The sequence below is a fragment of the Montipora capricornis genome, chromosome 6 (assembly GCF_036669925.1).
Source record: "Montipora capricornis isolate CH-2021 chromosome 6, ASM3666992v2, whole genome shotgun sequence".
Lineage (NCBI taxonomy): Eukaryota > Metazoa > Cnidaria > Anthozoa > Scleractinia > Acroporidae > Montipora > Montipora capricornis.
In genome coordinates, this window is record NC_090888.1 from 51,021,866 (window position 1) to 51,030,910 (window position 9,045).

Consider the following 9,045-nt stretch of genomic DNA (forward strand, 5'->3'; position numbering starts at 1 on the left):
CTGTACGTGCTCTAAACAAACTTCTGAAAACACAAGCTGGTGATATTTCTCCCTATACTTTTACGAGAACTCATTGCAATTACATAAGTGCAAAATTCTTGTCACTGTCGAGGCACATCGAAAAACCGTTAGGCAAGCGGAGTAAAAAAACTTCTTGTTCGCTCGCATTTTAAGGCCACCAAACCAGCAACAGATCGATTATTTCTGTCCAAAAAGAGTACAGATGATTGTTATTTAATTCCAGTTAACAATAAAATTCGAGTTTCATTCCTGAACAAAGGAAAAAACGACTAAACCACTTTTTAGAAATATGCATCCACTTGAAATAACTCATCCGTAGAAATGAACGGTTTAGTGTCAAAGAAAAGAATTTGTGGAGTAACTTCTTCCAGCAACTCTTTTCCCTAGGGGGTAAAATGAGTGAAATTTGATACTTTTCATATTTTTAATCATTTCTTTCCAGGTAATTACACAAGCAAGGCAAATTATACCTCAAATGAAAGAGAAAGGATGAAGCTACAATCTAGAAAAATTTTGGAGCCTACAAGTTGTTCCTACTTTACTAATACATTAATTTATGCATTAAATTTGCATAAATTATAATACAATGAAGAGCTTCAGTAAGGAAAAGGGCCTCCATGGAATGAAGGTAACACATGACATACCAAAAATGTTCCCTATCCTATGGGAAAGATATCCTGAAAATTTGGCTAAAAAATAATGAAAATTGAATTTTTTATGAATTTTTTTGCAAACATACCAAAAAAGGAGTGAAATTTGATACTCTTGGTATTTTTAATTATTTTTCTCCAGGTACTTAAACAAGAAGGGTAAATAATATCTCAAACGAAAGAAAAAAGATAAAGCTACAACCAAGAACCATTTTTGAGCTTACAAGTTGTTCCTACTTTTACTTTTTCATGAAGTTATGCATGGAATTTGCATAAATTATAATACAAAAAACAGCTTCAGTAAGTGAAAGGGCCTTGATGATGTGAGGTTAACATTTGATATACCAATGGAAAATGTTCCCTATCATGTGGGAAAGATATCCTGAAAATTTGGCTAAAAAGTAATGAAAATTGAATTTTTTACATTTTTTTTTGTAAATTACCAAAAAAGGAGTGAAATTTGATACTCTTGGTATTTTTAATTATTTTTCTCCAGGTACTTACACAAGAAAGGTAAATGATATCTCAAATGAAAGGAAAAAGATAAAGCTACAACCAAGAACCATTTTTGAGCCTACAAGTTGTTCCTACTGTTACTAATACATGAAGTTATTCATGGAATTTGCATAAATTATAATACAATAAACAGCTTCAGTGAGTGAGAGGGGCTTGATGATGTGGGGTTAACACTTGATGGACCTGAGGAAAATGTTCCCTATTACGTGGCAAAGACATCCTGAAAGTTTGGCTGAAAATAATGAAAAATGAATTTTTTACAATTTTTTTCGCAAATTACAAAAAAAGGAGTGAAATTCAATACTGGGACTATAATTTCTTTATTTCTTCATCCAGGAATTTGTTACGGTGGAAAGCACTACCTCCCATAAAAGATATGTGAATAGGTTCCCCAAAAATACACATTTCAACCAACAATCACCAACCCTGATAGAATGAGGGCCTTCAGAACTGCATAAATTAGCATAAATTATAAAATCAGAACTCAAATGATGGAACAAATGAAAACCAGGTGATTTGAAATAAGCAGGGCAAAATGTCCTAAATGTCCCCTGTTCTAGTTATGACATGTACAGCAAATTGAAATGAATTACAACTACCACAGAACATAATTATCTCACTTACTTGCGGAACAATGGTCCTCTATCAATCCTTGGTTGTTACACTTCATCTGCCTTGAGGAAAGACCTGAAAAAAAAAAGGGGGGTGGGGTACCCACCACTCACCCCTATCATCTCTTGAGAGATAACAGTATCTCTTGAGAGATAACAGTATCTCTCAAGAGATGATAGACCCCACACTCAAGACAAAGAGGCATTAGTATGTGATAACAACAAGCAATATGTAAAATAAGTACAAAAACATATAAAAATGCTACTCTAATTTTTTTGGTTTTTTTTTTCAATAACACAACGGTACTAACATTATATACAGTTCAACATTATGTACAGTTCTAGATCTTAGCTACCTTGGGGTTCATTTATCATTTATTTACCAAACTTATCTTGAAACTGCCGTGAGTGAAACACTTGCCAACAGTTTCGTTCCCTTGTGACGTGCATGTGTAACCCCTGGCACTGGGGTTCACTGCAGGAGGTGTACACATGGAACCGACCCCTTCCCTCCCGCACGCACACCTCACACTGCCTTTTCACGTCCAAAAAAATTGGACTGTGGGTTACATCAAATGCACCCAAGGTACTAGGCCTAACTGATTCATAAGTGGGGAGCCTATCTACGGCAGGGAGATCACAGATGTTACGAATAAGCCCCTCCCGGTAGGACGCCAATGAGTATTTGGCAGGTCGCCTAAGAGCTTCATTATCTGGGAACTAACGTTGTTGTTCCTTGAAGAGGATGAAACTATTGACTACGGCTAAATCAATAAGATGGAAAAATAAGGTTTTCCACCACCTCATGCACTTCCGCTGTACCTTGTGGGTGGCGAGGATCTGATCTGATCGATCCACGGCATTCATATACTGATTGTACATGTGGAAAACCCCTGGCTGCCGAACTTCAGTGGCATTCCAGGTACCACCGGTCTTTCTCTTCCGGTTCACCTGTGTGGTCTCATTTGCATTGCCGGCGGTGGTAATCATGGAGACAACCTTGTTGTCAACCCATTGCAATGCCAACACAGGTGCATCCCTAACCCAACGCATAGTTCCCTTAGGCTTACCTTTGCCCAACTCCTTGCCTTTCTTCAGACTTGCTGGGAAGTCCCTTCTGCTATCTATAATAGTACCGGTAAGAAGGGTTCCACATGCACGGTTAAACAAGTCTTTGGCAAGGGTCATAGATGTATAAAAGTTGAACAATGGTCGAGATAGTTTTGCATAAGGGTCAGGACAACATCGTACCTAAGGCCATTATTACTAACTTCCCGCCCTGCCTCCTTACCTATGTAGATGCTGAAATCCTAAACATAGGCATTGGAGCTATCGGCTAATACCCATAACTTTATGCCCCACTTAGTGGGCTTATCCTTGATATATTGTCGGATGCCCGACCTGTGTTGGGACTTCACCATGCGCTCATCAATAGCGACATGTTGCCTCGGCTGGTGCAAGACTTGGCATCTTGTCTTAAAATACTGCACAAGAGCCTCTACTTTTCTTAATTTATCACCAGCAGGCTCGTTTAGGGGGTCCACGACATGAATGAAGAGTGCGGGGATTAACAACAGAATAAGTCAGAGGAAGGCGTCTGTTTTGTCAACACGAATGGTTCAATCTGCTCCTCAATATTAGTTGCAGCCTTGTTTTGAATTTTTTTCTCAGCAATCTTTGAACGAGTATAGCACTGTATTGAATTGAAGGGTCGAATTAAGAGACAACAGGAGGCGCTCCTGGAAACAGTGCTTTTTCTTCTTGTATTATATCGTGTTGTAAGATGCTTGACATTGCCTGAACAGCAAGGATAATAATGTTAGTATTTAAAATGGAAATGATAAATGGACTTCATCAAAGTGTAGTGCCAATTTATTCCGTGCATAATTCAAATCAAATCAACTTTTGTTGTTGACAAGAAAGGTAAAATTGACCACCTGAAGGAAACTGGCTTGCTCGCCTTAAAAGCCCGGAAACAACAGGAGTGGCCGTCCCTTGAGGGTAGACAGACTCTAGTAGATAAGTCACGTTCCAACGAACAGAAAAATTGACCTCCAGAGAGATCTGTATTTAACTCCTTTCTCCCACGCCTCAAGAGATGGTAACTCCGTGATGTTCCTCCGACTTCGTTCAAATTTCAACCAGCATGCAAACAGTTTCTTCCCATGGTGTATTAAATGTTGGAATAAACTTGCCTAGTCCTTGTACAGCTTTTTCCCAGGCCTCACTCGTCAATCCTTTTCGCTGACGTCACCGGGATGAGCGGCCGTGACCCAAAACGGATTGTCCGCGGTGAAAACAGAGGCCTTGGAGCTAGACAAGGAATAAACTACCAGGCAACAGTGTAAATATTAAGAACAATGACCACTTAACGACAGCTGTTCGTAATTATCTTGTTGAGAAAGGGGAGTGAGAGATCATTTTATGGGTATTTAGTCAATAGACTAGAACTCGAAAAGGACAAATTTGATAATTTTGTGAGAAATTGAAGGTTGCCAAATATCCTCTAATGAAGGAACAAAGTCCAATTTGTCTTTTCATGCCTCATGTCAGAACCTCCGTGACCCTGGCACTGGTCGGATCTTTAATGCATGAAATGCGAACCGACGCAAGAGCGCTGCACAGTCTAGGCCACCGTACTTGGTTAATTTCATTAGAAATGTAATTGGTTGTAAAATTATTGATGAACTTTAGAGCGGTTTTCAAATGAGTGTCGTAAAACCAAAACCAAAGTAATTACTTTGGCCAATCAAAAAGGACGGAGACAACCCCTATAAACCAATTAACACACGAAGTAATTACACGTAGCCGACATAGAACGCGGGAAAATGTGCACGCGCGAGCCACGATTGGTTTTGGTTTCTCTTCTGATTGGTTGAAAAAGTGGCACGAGAGCTTTGAACCAATCACTGAGTGAAGTCATGCAAAACCAAAGTAATTTGCTAATTACTTTCGACACTCAATTGAAAACCGCTCTATGTCTTGTGGCTCTGTGGCACTAGTTCATTGAAATCAAATTAAATGTTTTTTTTTTTAGGAGAAGGGAAGTTAAACCGAAGAACACTAGTTCATTGAAATCAAATTAAATGTTTTTTTTTTAGGAGAAGGGAAGTTAAACCGCAGAACACGAAGAAAAAATCCTCTTGAAGAGGGAAACCAAGAAACTCAATCCACTCATGACGCCGAGTCTGCCGGGAATCGAGCCTGGGTCACATTGGTGGGAGGCGAGTACTCTCACCACTGTGCTATCACTGCTACCCCATTTTACCAATTCTCCAAGATGTTAAGAGTGCCTAGTGTCAATGTACATGGACTTTAGTGAATGTTGAAATTGCCATACATGGCTGTTTGATCATCACAGAGTGGAATCACAAACTGACACTGCAACTCTTTAAACTTGTATGTACAACGTGAACAATGTTAACGGGCTAAAAAACAAGATATAAATAAATGTAAATATATCGAGCGAATGTTGAAATTGCCATACATGGCTGTTTGATCATCACAGAGTGGAATCACAAACTGGCACTGCAACTCTTTAAATTTGTATGTACAACGTGAACAATGTTAACGGGCTAAAAAAGTTTAATTAAAAGCCCGTATAATTTTTTTCTGTGCCCAAATCTGCTTGGGAAAATGCCTAGAATCGACTGAAGAAAAGGCTAGCTTTTCAAAAGTGTCTAAAGTGTGGATTTTTTGAGATTATGCGGGACGGATCCGACCAACACAAAAAATGATTGATTTCTTAAGGAAATTTCTAGAAGCTGAAAAACTAGGAAAGACATGTTGCCTACGGTCCTTATTCAAATGCATTGAATGTTTAAGAGCAGTAGAATTGTTCTAAGAAAAAAAAAACCGCTTGGAAAAAGGCCTAGAATCAGTCCAAATGTCCGAAATAAAGATATTCTGAGATTACCGTGGGGAAGATAAGGTACACTGTTCAATAACAACGATTTGTTGTGGAATTTTTAGGGACTAAAAAAATTGCATGCTTTCTCAGTAAAATGCGTTGAAAGTTCAAGGACCTTCTGTGCTAAAAACTGCTGCTCAAAGAAATAGCAAGTTTTTCAAGAGTCTAAAATGTGGATTTTGTGAAAGGATCAGAAACTCCAAACAAACAAAACTCGGCTGACGCCTCAAGCGACTTTTTCGCTTTTAATCACAAAGGCATGAAATTCTCTTATTTTAACTTGATTGCCTCTCTCTTTTCAGGCGTTTATCCATATCTGTAGATAACAAGCAAGAAATGTGCCAGAATAGAACAGGCTTCTCTGACTTTTGGCAAACGCAGGAACCCATGACTAGGAGCGAACAACAGCCCTATATTCCTGTCACGACTTTTTCACAGACCGATTTATTTTTATATTGAATTTCCCGTGAATAAGACTGTCGCAGGAGCAGGAGCCCGATGAGCAATCACAGGAAACTAACTTGACGTCATAACGCCACCGAACCGGAACATTTTCCGGATAGGAAGTCTAAAAATAGATCGGTCTTTAAAAATGCCGTGACATATAGTATGGGAGATGTTTGCTCCTAGTTTAATCTTTCACCAGACAAAGTGATCGATTGGAGAAAAGGTTATCCACTGACTTTAAATATTCTACGAGTTCAAAACTTATTTTGAGAAACAACACAACACTTTTTAAATTTAAAAACATGTTTCGACAGAAACTTCTGTCATCTTCATTTTAAATTACAAAGTACAGAGTTGAATATATAGTATGAACCAAAATGTTAATTAACTATAAGAACAAAAGGAAACATGGCAATGTAAAATATTACAAGGACTGTTTCAGCATCTTAGATCACGCTTCTACCACCTTCCAACTTAAGATAAAAGAAGCCATTCATATTCAATGGGAGAAACCTACACTTAATCATCAACTTTATTATGTTAATTTAAAACTTTCTTCGTAATATTTTACATTGTCATGTTTCCTTTTGTTCTTATAATTAATTAGCATGTTGTTTCATACTATATATTCAACTCTGTACTTTGCAATTTAAACCGAAGATGACAGAAGTTTCTGTCGAAACATGTTTTTAAATTAAAAGTGTTGTGTTGTTTCTCAAAATGTCGATGTGTCTGCTACTATCCAGACCTTTTGGCAGTTCAAAACTTTACGTGACTTCTTATATTTTATTTGTAACTAACAACTTCCCAAAAACACAGGTCATAACACTCAACGGAAGAGATATTCATGGGACATCTTTTTCTTTTGATGGTCTTATGGAAGTCCTACACTACAACATCTTCACCTGCATCGAGAGCTATTGCTTAATTAATAAAGAAAGTAAATAGTTGTAAGTAAATAGTTGATATAAATAGTTTAATTCTTATTTTTTTTTTTTCAGTATTATACTCGACTCATTAGGTACTTAAGCTAGGAGCCTAGTAAGCTCCAGGCCCTCGAGTATAAAGAAAGTTTTCAGTTTCAGTTTTCAAAGAACACATTGCATATTTCACGAACCCGGCAAACCCCAACTCTGAAAATTTTATAGTGGTTAGGGAGCAAAATATGCTGGCAGCTACACTGAGTTCAAATTCTGCTTTGTTACTGATTGTCACAATATTCTGGCTACCAATTAGTTTAAATGGGTAAAGAAGCAAATGGAACGACCAAGACATGGTCACCTCAGAGACAGCATTTTTGTCTCGGAAGTCGCTGTATTGCCGTCAAAGCCACTAAATTAAGCCCGGTTAAATGTCAGTGTCAAGACACTGAAAATTTAAACTCTACATCATACAGCTGTGTTAACATGCACGAGCCACATCGCAACATCATTTGCCTTTATGCCAATAGCTAGTTTAGCTTTCCTTTACTGTCAACATAAAAAGCCAGGCTTTAGAGAATTCTCATAGTTTGAAGCTCTTATAAAATCACTAGCGGAGGGTCTACCAAATCCGAACTCGTGCTGACAGCACAAAGCAGGTTGTCGGCACATTTACAAGGCAAGCGCGAGTTGCATAAATTTTCTCGTTAACTACATGTAATAAGAAAAAAAAAAGCTAATTGGACATTCACCCTTCAATTAAAATGAAGAATAATCTTGCCAGGACATCTTAACGAATGCAAAAGTTACCATGGCCGACCAGTTCTGCGTTTACGAGTTACGAGGAATTCGACTTCTGGTTGAATCTTATAGTAAAGCTCTGTTTTCTCTGTGCATATTACACTTTGTTTTTTCACCAGTGGCAACAATTGGAAACGTTCTGGCTATTCGCGCCTTGTGGAAAGTCTCAACGCTACCAGCCAATTTGACGAACCTGTTAGTGAGTCTCGCATTCTCTGATCTTTTTGTGGGATTCTTCGTTCACATGAGGCTCGCAGTGGTTTTTAAATTGGCTTTGAGTGAAAACTACAACCTTGACATACTCTGTCCATTTACTTTAACTCTTTGTTACCTTGTTTTATATCTTCTCGCGTTCGCATCGTTCCTGAATGTCTCCACCATTGCTGTTGACAGACTTCTTGCCGTTTCTCTTCATTTAAGGTATGCAGAACTTGTCACCACAAAACGCGTTGTAAGAGCCTTGGCCACCATATGGCTGGCAAGTTGTGTCGTTGCTTCTGCGGTGGTCGCAAACCTTCACTTTTTCGTTTCCATCATTATATTTTCCTTGGGATTTATGTTGACGACAGTTGCATATTATCGTGTTTACATGGTGACGAGATATCATCAGAATCAAATACTCATTCAACTTCAGCAGCAAAATGTGCAAGCCGCAACGGTTCTCCTCCGAGAACGAAAGTCTTCCCTGAATGTTTTGTATATTTATATTGCCTTCGCCGTGACTTACCTCCCGCGCTTTTGCTCAGTACTAGTACGGAAATCAAATCCTTCAAACGATTCTGCTTGGGTAGCATGTTACATCACAATGTTCTTGGTGCTCATCAACTCGTCGATGAATCCTTTAATTTACTGTTGGCGATATCACGAGGTTCGAAAAATAATAAAAAAGACATGCAAGAAAACATTCTGCTTCTAAATGCCTGCAAACTGCCGCGGAATACCTTCATCTGTTTTTTGCAGCCTTCGTTATCTTCTTTCCAAGGCCTATATAGGAAGGATGACTGAAGTGTATATTTGCTGTCGGTCAAATCCGGTCTCAGGTTTAATCCATATTTGCCCAGCTTAAATTGGTGATTCTCTTTTTACGTAGGTTGAATATGCGCTCCACCCAGTTTAAAACAGCTATCAACCCCCTAAAAAGGACTGAAAACGCCTTTTCCAGCTCTGTC

General features: G+C 38.5%; 1 pseudogene; it reads right to left on the reverse strand.

Annotated features, from left to right (window-relative positions):
- Positions 1 to 2,160: 2,160 nt before the first annotated feature.
- Positions 2,161 to 9,045, reverse strand: part of LOC138054085 (piggyBac transposable element-derived protein 4-like) — a 9,696-nt pseudogene continuing 2,811 nt past the window's right edge.